The sequence below is a fragment of the Neolamprologus multifasciatus genome, chromosome 1 (assembly GCF_963576455.1).
Source record: "Neolamprologus multifasciatus chromosome 1, fNeoMul1.2, whole genome shotgun sequence".
Taxonomy (NCBI): Eukaryota; Metazoa; Chordata; class Actinopteri; order Cichliformes; family Cichlidae; genus Neolamprologus; species Neolamprologus multifasciatus.
Window position 1 is genome coordinate 23,242,116 of NC_140439.1, and position 17,299 is coordinate 23,259,414.

At 38.5% G+C, this 17,299-nt stretch overlaps 1 long non-coding RNA gene across 6 annotated transcripts in view; it reads left to right on the top strand.

Annotated features, from left to right (window-relative positions):
* LOC146525769 (uncharacterized) overlaps positions 1-17,299 on the top strand; it is a 170,230-nt gene that overhangs the window by 122,416 nt on the left and 30,515 nt on the right. The window lies entirely within an intron of this gene.

Below are 17,299 nucleotides of genomic sequence, written 5' to 3' on the forward strand. Positions count from 1 at the left end.
GTGCTTTTGTCATCATTTATTTCTTGCCTGTTCTTTCCTTTTTTGAGAAAGGCTAAGATAAATATTCACTTATTAAAGCGTAACTGGAATTGACTGTGTCATGCATCAGGCTAATAGCTGAAAGCCATGGTTCAATACGGCAGAGTTGGGACAAGCTTTGCTAATGGAAGAAGTGACGTGGTTGTAGCCCAAATGTCATTCATCAGACCGCACACTGTTCGTTAGGGGCTACAAAGCTCTGCCATCTCACACACTCAGGCTCATCTGTTAACCCTAGGCAGGCTGTGGCACCCACCGGATTATGGAAATAACAGATTCAAGAAAATAGGACACCGATAGGTCATCCATGTGGAAATGATTGGTGTCAGGAGAGTGTCTCGAGTATGTCTGACTGCAAGGGATGTGGTGGTTTTTCTTTTCTCTGAAGATCTATCTAGGTACTATTGCGCCTGAAGAGCTAAGGGTTGCATCAGGGGAACCTGTGCCAGTTTTTATGGTCCCTCTTATTACATTCCTGCCCACCACTAATAGGGTATGCTGAATGTGGTCTACATGTTCTGCGTCATTGAATGAACTCAATGTAATTCACATACATGTGAAAGTTACTTTCTTTGTCTTTAATTTTTCTTATTTGAGAAGTACAGTAAAACTCAGAGTAGACAAAAGAAATCCCACAGTAGGAGAACTGAGTGGATGAATATGACATTAATGAGTTTATAGGCAATAAATTGGTCGTCAGAGATTATTTTAAAAATCATGTAATAAAGTCTGATTTTGTTTTAAATTAATAAAGTTTTCTTTGGCATAATATGAAACGTCGCGAGTTTTACAACTGAAATGTTTATGTAACAATTATGGAGTAGTTTTTCCAAGTTGCCAGTCAAGATGCTGGTGAGAACCTGTATAAATTCGTTCAGCTCATATGACTCAGGACAATTTCTTTCTTCCTCTCTTTCCCCCCCTCTTTTTAAGTGAATCTCTGAACCGTGACAAGTGGGGAATGTTTGTCCCACACTACCTCACTGCGTGAGAATGTCAGGATGCGTCCAGACCCGTAGACAATAGAGGTGACATGGCAGGATGATCCAGGACGCGTGTACAGGGTGCTCTGGCTCTGGACACACAAAGAGCTTGAGTCTGCCCTAGATCCCACACAGCCCCAGGGGATGATGTGATGTCACATGCACCCATCCTGTAACAAAGATTTTGTTTAGTCAGCAGTTTGTTATGTCCAGGGCGTGGCCTCCTCCTCCATCCACAAAAGTTCCACATGCACAGAGGGCCGCTGCGGATCCATGACTGTGACTCTGTTGGGCAACAGGTGTGCAGTAAGGAGAAATGTGGGACTCGGGGGGCCAGGGGGGAGGCACTTTCTAGTTTCACTGTCAAACATATATAACCATACAGGTCATATATAGATGGAACTTGTAGCTCTTCTTGCCTCAGGTCAGTTGCCAAAACCATTAACATCTCACCTGTGTATCTTTTTATAAAAAAGTGGTTTATTGAATTGAGATTTGAGTCAGTGTTTCTTGGTCTGCATTTATGATGGATATTTATTGACTGTCATTACTATAATAGATTCTGCTGTTGGCGTTCTTGTCACAAAAAAGGTCAATGTTTTCTGGTCCAACTCAACTTTGTCCATGAGAATAAACTTGTCATTTAAGTTCAAACAGAAGCACCAGTGGTGCTTTAGTGATGTGCTCTTATGAATCTGAATGACTGGCAATAACAGGGATTGAAAATATACTTAAATAATACATTTTTGAGATTTCTTATCAGGAAAAAAAGAATCTGTTTAAGCTGGAGATCAAGCATAGATGAGACAATGTAGACACCAGGGGACACTGTCTCCCAGGCAGCTGGGGCCATCCTCAGAGCAATCAGTGCATCAAGTGTCTGTTTTATCATTCATCATGTGAACGTCACTGTGGCGTCAGAAGTCAGAGATCTTTATGAATATTGAGTTTTAATACAGCAAAAGATGGAAAACGAACAGATGACACAAAAACGAAAAGATCCTCATCATAGATTAGATTTGATGCACTTAAAATAATAATGTACAAAAATCTACATTATTTTTTTCTTTGAAAATAAATATATATAAATATGTCCACTTTACTCACCAAATTACAAGTATATGGATAAAGTAGATCTCATATTTATGGGAAACATTACGGAAAACATTGCTTCATATTCATGAACACAGCCATAGGTACATGGCTTTTATCATTTATTCTAGACACAAGATGTGTCTAGAATAAGGGGACTGATGACTCAACATGATTTAGAGAAACTTTTTCGTGCATTTGTTTTCAATAGGCTTGACTACTGTAATGCAGTTTTTACAGGTCTCTCTAAAAAATCATTAAGGCAACTGCAACTTATTCAGAATGCTGCTCGTGTCCGTACAAAGACTAAGAAAAGGGAACACATTACTTCGGTTCTTAGATCTCTATACTAGCTTCATGTGCTCCGAATAACTGAATTTAAAATTTGCTGTTGGTGCTGAATCGTTCTGGCCTGAAATATCTGATCTGCTGATGTCATATGAACCACCAGGGCTTCTAAGATCATCTGGGTCAGGTTTGCTTTAAATTCTAAACAAGAAGAATCAGCATTTAGCTTTTATGCTCCTAATATCTGTAAAAAAACTACCTGAAACCCTGAAGTCTGCTCCAAATCTTAGTTCTTTTAAGTCAGGTGTTAAAACTTTTTTATTTGTTACCTCTTTACCTCTATTTTGTGTATGTACACTGACAGTGATGGCGATGATGATGGGCACTGGTGGTGATAGCAATTGTGGTGGCGGTGGCGACATTGATGGTGGTGATGATGTATTTCCCATTGATGTCTGTTTGTGTCATATGCAACTCACTGTATGGATTCTGATGATAGTTTCTCACTATCTATTTTTAATGTTCTTTTAATGATTTTAATGCAAAGCACTTTAAATTGTGTTGTACATGAAAATGTGCTGTGTAATAAAAACTGCTTTGCGTTGCCTTAAAAACCTTTAACTTGGAGGTTAAGTAGTTGGGTTTTTTGTCCTGCAGTCAACAATGGCAGGTTTATAACATTGGATAATCCAGAAGGAAAAGTTGGGGGACTTTGTTCTTGTTGTTCTTTTTGTTTTCATTCTTAAAAATCTCAAAACCACATAAGTTGTCAGGCAGTAGTTAAAGTTTTCTGAGTGTTGTTTGATGGATTGCTAACTAATCTTAAGGTTTTGTAGCTGAGATGTGAGTTGTGTTCTCTGAAAGCAGAAAACAAACACATGACCTATTTAATTTTTAATAAAAATGAAATGAATAATTTGTCATTAACTTCAAAATATTTTAAAGAAGTTACTTCACAGAAAAATTAAACCAAAAAATGAAGTAAAATGAATCCAGTGCCTGTGTTAACTCAAAAAATCGGATCTAAGAAGAAGAATAAATCTTTGAAACCAATACAGTGTGCGTCAGAGCCTTACATTCCAGTATATTTGTATATTTTGAACTGTTACCTGATGCCTGAATTTTGAATGGCTCATGGCTTTCTGGATCTGTGCCACTTTAGCAGTAAGGGGGAGGGTAACAGGCACAGGGCATGGTACTAACATAAAAATGGTGCGACTCCTTGTTGGAGCACCTCATCTCAGTAATTTTATCCAGTGAGATTCCACTGAGAGTAATTGGATCATACATGGAGCTCCCATGAACATGAAAAGCTACAGCAACAGCTCAGACACGCATGCCAACATCCAGCATGCCAATAGCCTGGCCTCTTCCTGCTTCAGTCGTTCAGGACAGTGTTGTTTTCCAGTGGCTGGAAAATGCAGTAAATTGAACCAATTCTGAGGTGTAAAAGTGTGTAAATTTGTGTTAAGTAAATAAATGATCACATATTTATTAAAACAAATCAACGAGAACCAAAACCTACTCACAGAATGAACATAGCTCATATTTGTCAGAGAAGTTAAATATATAAGAATTTTTGAATCATTGTCTCAGTTCCTTAAATTAGCTTAGAATGGCTAAGCTAAAAAATGCTACATTTTATCCTAAAGGCCAAAAATTTCCCCATTAAAAATCATTGACGATATAATTTCTGATCCCACATTTATCTTGACATCAACTAATACATTCCTTTATGTTAAGATTTTATGTTGGACTGCTCGCTTTCACTTTTTAATTATTAGATTTGTCCACCAGGTGGCATTACTTTTTACAGTTAAAAGCATGCAGCAAAATTTTACACTTTTTCCTATTTTTTGAAGGGTGCCGTCCTGCTGTAATGGTAAGTGTGTGCCGCTATTGATGTTGGATAATTGTGTGTGTGTGTGATGTCCATCTTAAAGTTTTTTTGTCTTCGAAGGCCATACTCTGTTCTAAACTAATTCAGTAATAATAAATGATGAGTAATCTTTCAGAACTTCAAAGATATCTCAGCAGCAAGAACCACCTGACTTTATTTTGGTTCTAGCTCAAGTAGTTTATGGTTAGAAGTATGAGCAGTCATTTTGGAGATGGCAAGACTTCACAGTTCACTGGAGGCTCTGGAAATGACCATGCACTATGAGTGTGAAGATGGCACCTCATCCTCCTCTGAGGCCAGCATGGAGGAGACCTCAGCAGTAGAGAGAGACTAGCTGGAATCCAAATCTGACTCTTCTGAACGACTTCTCCATCACCATATTTTTGGCTCCCACAAAGACTGCAATGCTCTGCTATGTCCCAGTAGGCAGTGGTCTGATCCCGGACCTACACACCATGCCACCAGCTATGCACTGCTGCTGATGGATGAAATCCTGCAATAAATTGTGGCCCTGACAAACCTTTCTGGGAAACACTCGGTGCCTTATGTGGACACAGAGGAACTGCAGGCTTAAGTAGCGATGCTCATTTTGGACGGTGTTTACAGGTCAAAAAATTAATCAATTCAAATCTGCAGGGTGCTGCTGCAAGCCCCTCTCATCAGCAAATGTAAGGGCAGTGTGACTTTGCATGGACAGAAGAGCTGGCAGCACCATGCTTACATGCAAAGACCACAGAGTGTCCATTTGCAGCCTCTGCTCCACATCAGCTTGAGTCCCTCTTCTTTAAAGGGGTTATAATGCAAAAAATTGAATTGATATTTGATATTTATATTTCAGGCTGGAGTAGTTTTAAATGACTGTGTCATTTAAAGTGGAAAAAATATAATCACTATATAATATTTTTACAGCCGTTTGTGGGAAGGTGGCATTTTTTTTTGTTTGTAAAAAAGCCATGTTACACTAATTAATATAACTTTAGGAACTGATGTTTCCACCTGACTTTACCGATCTCCTTTCTACTTGAGCCACTATTTTTGCAGTTTTAAGTAAAAAGGCACAATGATTTGGGGTCAATTCACCACATAATTTACAACTTTTATGCCACTCTTAAGCTTAGTTGTAATATTTTTGATGACAGCTTCAGTTTTTATGCAGTTATGTATTCATGGTCTGATTTTGAAAAAAACAAATCATTCCTGTTGACTCACTTATGCTTTGTGTCTAGAAGTGATCGACTGTTGGCTAATACGCTACATTCAGATGGTACTGAGGTTTAATTACACATACTTAGCGTCATGGATGTGATCGGTATGTAGAAGTTAGCATTTAGCTTAGAGCACCACTGTGCAGGGCCATGAAGCACCTAATGTGCCTGCAGACTCCAGTCACATTAACCATTATTAAGCCAATAAAACATTGTTTTACATCAATGCACTTAAATGATATAAGTGAGTGGAGGATTGGAAATTCAAGATTTTACATGGTACAAGCATTAGGTATAAAATACTTAAACAATAGTCAAACAAGAAAAAGGTTTGCTTTCCATTTTTCCTTTGGCTAAACTTTCTTTTTGATTTATTTAGGGCTGCAATAAGTCCCCGGGGAGAGTTTTAAATGAATCAAATTTCATGGCATGTACTGACTGCGTATTAAAGCAAGGCTCTGTGATTTAAACAATGTTTAGCAATTGAATATGAAAAGATACAAAGATGCTGCCAGATGTATCAGATCTGCTTCCACCGAGGAAGTGGGGGGAGACTTGTAGCTACCAGCATCACTCTTCCAGTAGCAGTGTGGATTTCACTTACTGAGCCAAGCTTGGATTCTAAATGGCTCTGTGACTCCCTCCCTGCTCATTGCCAGGATTCTCCTGTGTTGGCAAGCCTGTGGCAGGGTTATTAGATAAGGAGACAGACTCTCTGGCCCCTCTTAACATCCCTCTCAGCAGGAGAAAATAAAATGATTTTACTCCCTCCCTGTTTACCCATAAGTGGAAATGGAACAAGACAAACCAAATGACTACACACAGAAAGAAGTGCGGCAGCAGACCTGTGCCCTTATCTCATCCGATTCAAAATCTAGGCTAATTGAGGTTTCAGTTTTTTTCATCTTGCAAATGATTCACACAGCAACGTAACCATTTGGTCTACATGTAATACAAGCCTTTGTAACTTCTAAGAGTCATCAAAAGAATGATCCATGCCCTTAGTTATTGCGAAGCCCCGCTTCAAATGTCCTATCATATTTTCCCCTTCACTAACAGAAAACCACCTACAAAGAAATCAGCTTAACTGAAGTCTGATTTCTTTGTATACCAGCTGCTCGTTCAGCTTCAGTTCATTATATAAAATGAAACTTTTTTTCAATTAAGAATTCAGGACATAGCACTAAAATGAAATGAAATGAAACGTAATTTTCAATCAGTATTTTGGCTGCAGTGTTTCAGTTTCCTGTAATTACCTGGATTTCCAGCTCTAGGCCTCCATCTAATACAAAGCTTCAACAAACATGCTTTTTCCTGACCTAGCTAGCCCTGGGACTAATTATCATCTTATGGAAATGTGGCTATTTCTGCAACTTCCATACCCCTAATTATTTCTGTTATTCCAATATCAGCCTGGCTTTGATGTCCCAAATCCTGTATTTAAATAGTATAAGATTCCTATTCTTTGTGCCCTCTGAGGATTGTTCATGTAAAATACATGGACTAAGAGTAGGTATTACTAGAGCCTCCAGGGGCTGGACATACCAGGTCTGGTGCCTCCTTGTGTTTCTGTCTTTTTTCCCTTGTTCGCTTCACCTTATGGGAGCGTCTGCTGGGAGGAAACGGACAGAGGTAATATAAATCAGATTTATTGAAATATGGAAATGCATCTTTATTTGATATATATGGTCCCAATATCAAGGGAAGAAAAAATACTCACAGGAACAGTCAAAGTATGTATGTGTGTGTGTATATATATATATATATATATATATATATATATATATATATAAATAAATATATATATATATATATATATATATATATATATATATATATATATAAGGGGTGCAACGATACACAAAATTCACAGTTCGGTTCGGTTCGATACTTTGGTGTCAAGGTTCGATATTTTTTCGATACAAAAAAAAATGTTTATGCCTTTTTAATTTGTCATTTATTAAATTTTCACGGCACATTCTGCACCACATCTCTGTGCGTTCATCATTTGTTTGAAGCTAGCTCACCTCCTGCAACCACTTTTCCGAGAATACGAGCTTCTTTTGTGGTTCGGACTCCTTCTGACATTTCTTTGGAGGTGGAGGAACACCAAAGTAATTGCTTAAAGGAGCTTGCTTCTTCGACATCTTTAAGAGTTCTAAACAAATGTCTGTCCTCCTGAAAATCTTATGTACGCAAACAGGCGTTGCAACTTCTTATCTTGTGCGCGTTTTGTATTTTGACAGCGAATGCGCACCTGCGGACCACTTATGTGCAGCCCTGGTTATTTAGCTTGTCAAAAAAGCTTGGCAGCCACAGAAATTCTTTTGTCCATGAAACCATAAAGCTGCACTTTCTTTTTGCCTTATAGTCTGATTTGTCATAACTTTTCCGTTTTGTGGTAAGCTTTTCTTTGGTTGTTACTTCTTCACCCTGATCTGTCTTATTTGGCTCAGCAGAACTAAAATATATATCCTGCTGCTTTTACACAGGCACTCACATAACGCTCAGCGATTCTCTGCGCGATCGACCTCTCACATGTTTAAGCTTGCTGCGGGAGATTTCACTTGTCATGTTTGCATAGTAAGCTAACGATTGATAAGACGATGTCAGAGGAATTGGTGTGCAAATTATCATCACTCACCAATCAGTGCTGTCGCTCTCTATACACAGTTCACGCGATTGCAAAGTGAAAGCAAAAAACAAGCGCAAATTCAAACGCGATTTCAATGTGTCACATATTGACAGTGGCTCACCGATGCCAATGACATAATTACCCAGCTACATTTCCGAAAGAATGCAAAAGCCCCCCAAAAAAAATCGCACAGCTAATCGCTGTGTGGGGCTGGACGGCCAACACATTAACGAACTAACTGCGCTAACACACTAGTTCCCACCCATGTAATTGAGCATTGCTGGCACATCCAACATACTGTTTTACTTTAGTCCATGACGCGCTTACCTTCAGGGTCATACGTCACATGAAAACCAAAATAGTTCCAAACGCCAGATCTGAATGAGGGTGGGGGAGGTTCAATTTGCCATGTTGCAAGGAGAGCTTAACTTCTGTCTGCTAGCTTGCCCTGCGCTCAGTGAATCTGCGTTCGACTACTCCGCCTAGGTTGCATTGTCGAGCGCTCAACACAGACAGCACCACCAGAAGGAAAGTTGATAAAATAAATTAAAAATTTTGTATTGTTCGATACATATGCGTACCGAACCGAAAGCACTGTATCGAACGGTTCAATATCGATATCGATAGTATCGTTGCACCCGTAATATATACCCGTAATATATATATATATATATATTAGGGGTGCAACGATACACAAAATTCACGGTTCAGTTCGATACTTTGGTGTCACGGTTCGATATTATTTCGATACAAAAAATTTTTCATGCTTTTTTAATTTGTCATTTATTAAAATTATAAATATATATTTTAACTCAAAAGTACAGTTTTTAAATTTAATGTTGCTGAAACAACAAAGTAATAAAAAAAATAAATCTATCTGATCGAGAAATCACTCATCTTTGGAAAAGAGAGTTTATTACAGAGAAATGGCTCTTTCCAAAATAAAAGCTATACTATACGCTTCTTCTGGGCTATATTCTCAGCAGCATATTAAACATATCAGGTCCCCATAAGGAGAATCATGTGCTAACGGCTGTCTAAATAACTCGGGTACAGTTTGTAGCATGCGTGCTTGTTGTTTTTGTCTGCTTCCACTTGTCTTTGCACTAGGATGAAGTCGGCGTAAATGTACAGTCATATTCATTGTGTTCCCACTAGTGCTGTCAGCATTAATCTTGTTAAAATGACATTAACGCCATAACGCGGCAAATCTCCGTTAACGAGTTACCGCGGATCGCCCCGTGTGTGGGGCTGGACGGCCAACACGTTAACGAGCTAACTGCGCTAACACACTAGTTCCCACCAATGTAATTGAGCATTGCGTGGCACATCCGACATACTGTTTTACTTTTGTCCATGATGCGCTTACCTTCAGGGTCATACTTCACATGAAAACCAAAATAATTCCACACGCCAGATCTGAATGAGGGTGGGGGAGGTTCAGTTTCGGGTAGCGTTGAGGCAGTAGCCATGTTGCAACGAGCTTAGCTTCTGTCTTGCTAGCTTGCGCTGCGCTCAGTGGATCTGCGCTCGACAGTGCAGCCTAGGCGGAGTACTCGAACGCAGATCCACTGAGCGCTCAACACAAATTTTTGTATTGTTCGATACATATGCGTACCGAACTGAAAGCACTGTATCGAACGGTTCAATATCGATACAAGTATTGTTGCACCCCTAATATATATATATCTATATATATATAGATAGATAGATATATCTATGTATATACATATAGATATATAATATTTCAATAAATGATTCCTCATGTCAAATACTGTTGTTAAAGTGATATCCCAGCTGTGTAAAATATGGAACAATTAAGAGTACAAAGACGTCCATCACCAGTGCATAAAGATAATTGTTTCAGTGATTAGAAGGGCTTCATGGCAGCGTACCATATGGCCTGGCACCATGTTAACAAAAACTGTTTGCCATGGATGTCCACTCTCTTAGGAAATTGTAATCCTCCCCATACCTCTGTCATGCATGGGTGCCATTGTGATTTGATTCCACTCGACGGAATTCCAGAAACGAACTAAAGACATATGTAGAGTTATGACTGTGTGTACTTCTCCGTATCAGCTCTGGTTTGGCACATGGGCTCCATTCTAAAAGATGACTTTGTGTAAAACCATCATCATGTATTTTCATATAGATGAGCTATAGCTACCTGTGCTTCCAGCCATGCTTTTATTAATGGGGAGCTGTCAGGAGTGGGATGCTCTGCATATTCGCATATTAAACAGGCGGTAGAGGGGGCGAGGGGGGTTCATGCCCAGTTTATTACCATTTGATATAAATCAGTTTAAAGCATCTCTCCACCTCTTGCTCCACCTCTTTTCTTCTGCTCTGTAGACAGCCTGCTTTGCATGTCACTGCTGTTATTCCGCTGCACTGCAAGTCTTTCGGTGTCTGTTTGCTTCCTCTATGATGTGCTTTCAACTGGTTCCTCGTAGAACTATGATACTGAAGATTTAAAATATGTTTCAAATATACGAGGATACAGAACAATGACACCTTGTTCAGTAAAACTCCATTCACCTGTTTAAACAGAGTTGAGCAGCATCCCAGCTGTCTTGATGGAGTTGAGTAATGATTACCTTGGCTACAGTGATTAAGAAGATAAAATGTAACCATAAAATTTCTTGAGACTGCACTGTTTATGACTGTGTGCTTATTAAAATATGCCACCTTCCACCACATTTGGATTCATTTTCTACTCATAACACTGCTCTCTTGCCACTTTGTTTTCTACTCCAGTTAGTTGACGAAATATTTTATAATGGAAGGACAAACAAAGTCCTACAGCATATTCAGCTTTTTACTTACCGAGTTGAATGAAAAAATGTAAGTTTTGTGTGAAAACTTTGATTCCGTGCACCCTTAGCTGAACCACAGCTTTCAGTAATTTTGCAGTTTGGCTTGGATGCTTCCTTAAGTAACCAAGAAAATGAGATACGTGATACGCAACCCTCTTTCTTCACACACTTGCTTCATAACTAAATTCTATTAATCTGGTAGACTGGATTAATAACAATCATCTCCAAAGCTCCAAGGCTTCACATATCATAAATAAAATAGACAACAGCTCCATTTTTAACATTTGTATGTTGGTGCTGTCAGCTGTATTTTTCCTTTACACAAAGTCTTAAACCCAGTACAGATTTCTTTGAAGATGTGAAGACATGGGCTTTAGTGGCAGTTGTGCATCTCTTACCCCTATTCATTTATTATTTCCCATGTGGCGTGGACACATGCATTAATAATATATATTAAAAAATTAGAAATGGATTTTAATGAGAAAAAGTGATGTGCCTACTCATCCTGTGGTCATGTGAGTTTTCAAAATATAATTTTTTACGAATAACATGTACAGGGCACAGTGAAGTTCAGTTATGTTAAATAGAGCATTGTTCTGTCACCTGTTCTTAAGTAGGACCTGGGCTGTGGCATGCTTGCAACGTGCCTGCTCACGCATCTATAACACAAAACTGTGCATTTCGCCTACATATGACCAAACTGTATTCACTGTTTGAAAAACACAGAACAGTGTAAGCATGAGCATTTTCATGAAAATGCCCGGCATGGCGCATCTCTATTCATATCCTTAGTCTCATAATGATCCTGACACATTTTTTTAAGGCTTGTGATACTGATTCCTCCTCTCTTATTTTTTTCCTTTCAGTTTAGATATCCTATTTTCTTCTTTTGTGTTGTTCTCTTTCTGTCTCTCTAATCTTCCCACTGTCTGATACTCGTTCTCATTGTGAACTGACGGCTTTCTCAATGAAAAAAACAACAACAACCACAAAAACATACAGATATCTTGCTGCTTACAGAAAAGTAAAGTAATGATGCAAGAAATTTAAGATGGTAACTGGATTCAGATCCTTCTCAAGAATGCAAATAGTACATTTGGCTATTTTTCTCTTCAATAATAAATGTGAACTGTTTTATTTGTATGTAGTTCTGAACAAAAGAAAGAAAGATTTAGGACTCGGAGGGTCAGAAAACCCTGGTGCCTACAAGCATGATAAGAACAACATTTCTTGCCAAATACTCTCCAAACAATAGTCTATAAATCATTGGGCTCTCTGCCTCCCCCCTTCTTTCTGAGATCTATTCAAATGTACTTAAGGTACAAGTACAGATCCTATTCTTTGCTAGAAATTCCAGTAACAGTAACATTAACAACACTTACCCGACATGCTGTTGGACTTCTCTGCCACAAGTCCAACAGCTTTCTCTTTGCATGATCTAGGTTAGGAGCGCGTAATCAATGTTGTCAAAGAGGGCACATGAGAAACTGGGACTACTGTGGAGTTCTGCACCAATCAACTGAACTCAGTTCTGCTCAATATTAATTTTGATTCTTTTATAAACTACTGCTGGTAAGAGCAGATTTTACAATTTGGCACTGAAAAGGCAAAATAGGCTTAGTAAAAATGCCAACATTTTATCACTGTAAACGACGCATGGCAGACCCGACCATATTGTCACACTTTTCAACACACTTTATTTTTTCCGGTTGTCGTTCGTTTTACATTCGGCTGCAGCTTTTCAGCTGCCAGCCACACATACCCCAACAACAACCCAGTCAGGACCCAGTTCAATCCTTTTAAGCCGGCGAGGTGTGATTGCTGATGCCGCTCAGGTGTTTCCGCCTCCCCCACTGCTGCGCCAAAGCCCACGCCCTGCCACAATCACTATCACTATATATTCCCAAAAGCAGTTGTGAACAAAATATGCTTCTCTTTTTGCAAACTTTAAAACTTCCTAAAAAGTATTCTTTTTCTTGCGGTGTAATTATTTCATCTATAGTTGTTCAGTTACTTTATTATCCTTGTTGAATAAGAGAAATGTAATCTGTTTTGGGCTTGAAGAAGTGTCTTAAAGTCAGGTTTGATGTCTAAGGGGGAAATGTGAAGGGCAGTCATATAAAGACCAAGATATGCATCTGAGAGCTCTAGAATTCTTTTTCTTTCTTTTCACAAAACTGTGAAATTTCTACTTTCAAGTCCCATATTCTAGCATTTTGTCTAGTTTGAGTTGCCTGAAAGCTGCATGGTAGCCTGTGTCACCATGTTCAGTCTCATGCTCTACCAAAAGTCCAACAAACTGTCTGTAAACTGTCTGAATTACAATTTGCTGGATAACATCACTTGCATCTGCTTTGAAGTTTTATTATTTTTTCCTTTCAGTTTGTCCCATGCAGTTACTCAATGAACAAATCAGTTCCCAACACAGTCATTCTCATTGAACGCATTACAGCCAGATTCTCCATAACTTTTTCTTATGACAGGTACAGAGGTAACTGTATCATTTTACCTCTGTGATAGTAACATTATGTCCTTGAATTCCTCTTGTTGTAATTCACATAGAGAGGGGTACATTCTCAATTGCTTCCTTTCTCATATTAGAGTCCATCAAACATTCATTGTTCAGAAAATGTTTTTGTGATTTTTTTTTTGGGGGAAATCACAGAACTGCTTCTGACTCCTCCATCACTAGATGTGTAAAGCCTGGTAAAAAGTCCTTGTTGCTTTTGCAGTTTTGCTAGCAAAGCTTCAGATGTCCACTCGCCATCAGTCAAGTCAAATCATGATGATTCAAATTGTAATCCTGAAACACATCTGCCCCATAAATATGTAAAACTCCACGTCTTGTTAAAAGCTCTGCATTTTGCATCAATCTTTATTTTTTTTTTAATGTGACCTGACATTTTTCGAGGCTAGCAAACTCCCATCTCTTACAAACATCTGTTCCAATTCATTTACAGTGAAGCTACATTTGCTTATACACACATATATACATTTTTTAAAAATAAATAGATAAATAAAAAACAAACAAAAAATGTATTGCAGTCCCACTGAAAATTAAAGCAACAATGTTGTATTTATTTTCTCTCACAAAATCACCCCAAACAAATAAAAGGGTTCTAATTTCCTATTGACCTCATGAAGGCTGGTCAGGGACAACCAAGGGGCCAGATGTGGCCATTCAATGACCAGTTCTGGTCTAGGTGGATAGGCAAGATTATTTACATAGTTATGGTTACTTAGTAATGGTGCTAACAGTACAATTAGACCTGGGTCTTGCTGTGGACTCACAGCAAGAAGGTCCAGAGTTCAACTCCACCATTTGTCCGGGGCCTTTCTATGTGGACTTTACATGTTCTTCATGTGTTTGCGTGGGTTCTCTTTGGGTACTCTGGCTTCTCCCACAGTCCAAAGACATGTAGTTATTGGGGGTAGGTTAAATTTATTGGTTCATTCTTTGGGCAATTTAGAATTTGACACAGGGCTGTCTGTGTTAGCCTTGTGTCAAACTGGGGACCTTTCCAGGGTGTACCCTGGCTGTAGCCCCTTGGTAGCTGGGACAGGCTCCAGCCCCACTGTTACCCTGATAAGGATACGTTGAAGAGGATGGATGGATGGATGACAATTAGACCTTAAGATGAATTAGATATGAAGTTGTTCCATGTTTGTAATCCAAGGGGAATTGTAGCTGTCTTTCTATCATTCTGTATTTACATTTCTGCTTGTTTTTATGGTGCCCATTGAATCCATGTTCCCCAAAAGAGATATTCGATTTTCAGGGCTCTAGAAGAAGGTATTCTTTTCTGTGTGGTGGCCCACCGTGTCTAGCTTATGCATGTTTAATGTTGTTGAACATGAACGCACAGTCAGCCCGTCATAAACATGGCAGCTGGGACACATAAAAGGTCATAAACCTGCCAATGAAATTAGAGTGGCATGTCCACCAGTGCTAGTTTACCCACAAAAACACCTGCTTGAAGCGGAGGATGGGGAAGAATACTTCTAATCACTCTCACTGCAGCCCCACAATGCATTGCTGCACTGCCTGCCAATAAATGTGCAGGTGAAGTATTGGCAATGGCTGCTTGCATAGGTTATTATTACTCATATTGCTTAGGACTGCCAAAGAGGAATTCTCACATCACTAAACTGAATATGAACATATATTTTACAGCATAAACCTGCTACTTACAGGCACACACTGCCATTAAGTTCATTTGAAATTCACTGAATTTGGTTAAAATGCACTGCAAGACGTTTTGTATTTAAATCTGTGAGAAGCTAGATTAATTGTACTAGAGGTTCCTTATTATCTTTCAACATGTGTGGGAGGACTTGAGAAAGTGCCCTCAAGTGTGATGTACACTTTGTAGGTTAACTGTGTCTGCTACTAGCTGCCATCAGGCAAAAATAACACTCTTCCACCACACCATTATTCATTAGACTCCATTAATCATTAGAGGATTATCTGGCATGTGAAAATGCACTTGCTGATAAGGAATGCATGTGACCCCAATATGAGATTTCCGGCTATTGTAAAGCTAGACTAATTGATTGTGGTCTTTTTCTACTCTTAGTCTCTCTCTGCCACGGACACTTGGGTTTCGTTTCGCTGTCTCTGTCACTTTGCATCAATGATCTTTTCTCACATGTAATATGTTTATTAACAACACAGACAGCTTAAAAGTTCCTTTGTTGTAATTCATTACCTATGGTGTTCTACGCTTCAACAAGCAGGCTACAGAAAAACTGTAAATCTGCACCATACAACTCTTTCTTTCTTGCTTTCCAGCCTGCTTTCCTTTTTTTTTTTCAAAGCTGTAGCAAAGCATGCATTTGTTATGTTCTGTTATATATTTATTGCAAAAAAAAAAACATAAAGTGATTTGTGTTAGTCAGAGTGGAGTGAAAATGAAAGAAATGGGATCACTCTACCTTGACTGAATGATGAATGTAGGAAATTGATTAAAAATGGTCATCTTACACACTGACCAATATACACTTCAATTATAACCAAAGTAATTCACACTACATCAATACCCAAATCAAATCACTTCTGGAAATAATAGCAGAAGCTAAAGGAAACTGGAAGGAAATTGAAGAAAAATAATGTCAAAATATTAACAAAGTAAGCAGTGATCAGTTTCACATAGATTTTTTTCAAATAAACAACGTTTAAACAAACAATGTTCCCACTGCAAGTGAAAGGCTATATCCATAATTTTGAGTGCTGAAGTTTTCATTAATAGTTTGTCCTGTCATGTTACTGTGTGTTTGGATGTTATATATACAATACTGTTCAAATGTTTTAGGCAGGTGAGAAAATGGTGTAAACAAAGAATGCTTTCAAAAATGGAAGTGTTAATCATTTATTTTCATCAATCAACAAAATGCAGTGAATGAATAAAAGAGAAATCTAAATCAAATCAATATTTGGTGTAACCACCCTTTGCCTTCAAAACAGCATCGATTCTTCAAAACTTGCACACATTTTTTGAAGGAACTCGCCTGGTAGGTTGTTCCAAACATCTTGAAGCACTAACCACAGATCTTCTGTGGATGTAGGCTTCCTCACATCCTTCTGTCTCTTGATGATGTTGAGATCAGGGCTCTGTGGGGGGCCATAGCATCACTTCTGGTACTTCTTGTTCTTCTTTACACTGAAGACAGTTCTTAATGACTGTATGTTTGGGGTCCTTGTGCTGCTGCAGAATACATTTGGGGCCAGTAAACAATCATTTATATTTTTGAAAACATTCTTTGTATACAGCATTTTTTCCAAACCTGCCTAAAACTTTTGCACAGTACTGTACATGATAATGAAAACTATTTTAGCTGCACAGTAATGTAGTGGATAACACTCTTGCCTCACAGCAAAAGGTGTCCTGGTTTTGCCAGGATCTTTTGTCTTTTCTCTCCAGATACTCTAGCTTCCTCCCACAGTCCAAACACAGTTTTATTTGGTCAACTGATGAGTCAAAGTTGACCCCCCAACGCTCCCCAACCCTGAACTAAATAAGTGGTTAAGAAAATGGATAGTCTTTTTTTTTTTTTATTAGGAAATAATACTAACAGACTTCATGTCTGGTTTTAGCTTGTGCTACTGTAGGACACATTTTCTTCCATTAACATGAGAAACACTTATCACGGAAAAATAATACTGTTTAACTCATGCTGTTTTTTAAGCTGTGGTTTGGAACGGTCTGAAACACAACTCTGAGTAGACATTCAGCAAGTTATTCCGTTAGTTTGAGCATGCTGTGAAAATGCTGTGTTTTCAAAATGCGTGTCTGTTGCTCAAAGCAAATGTTAACATTTTTTATTAGAAAGTTTCTGAT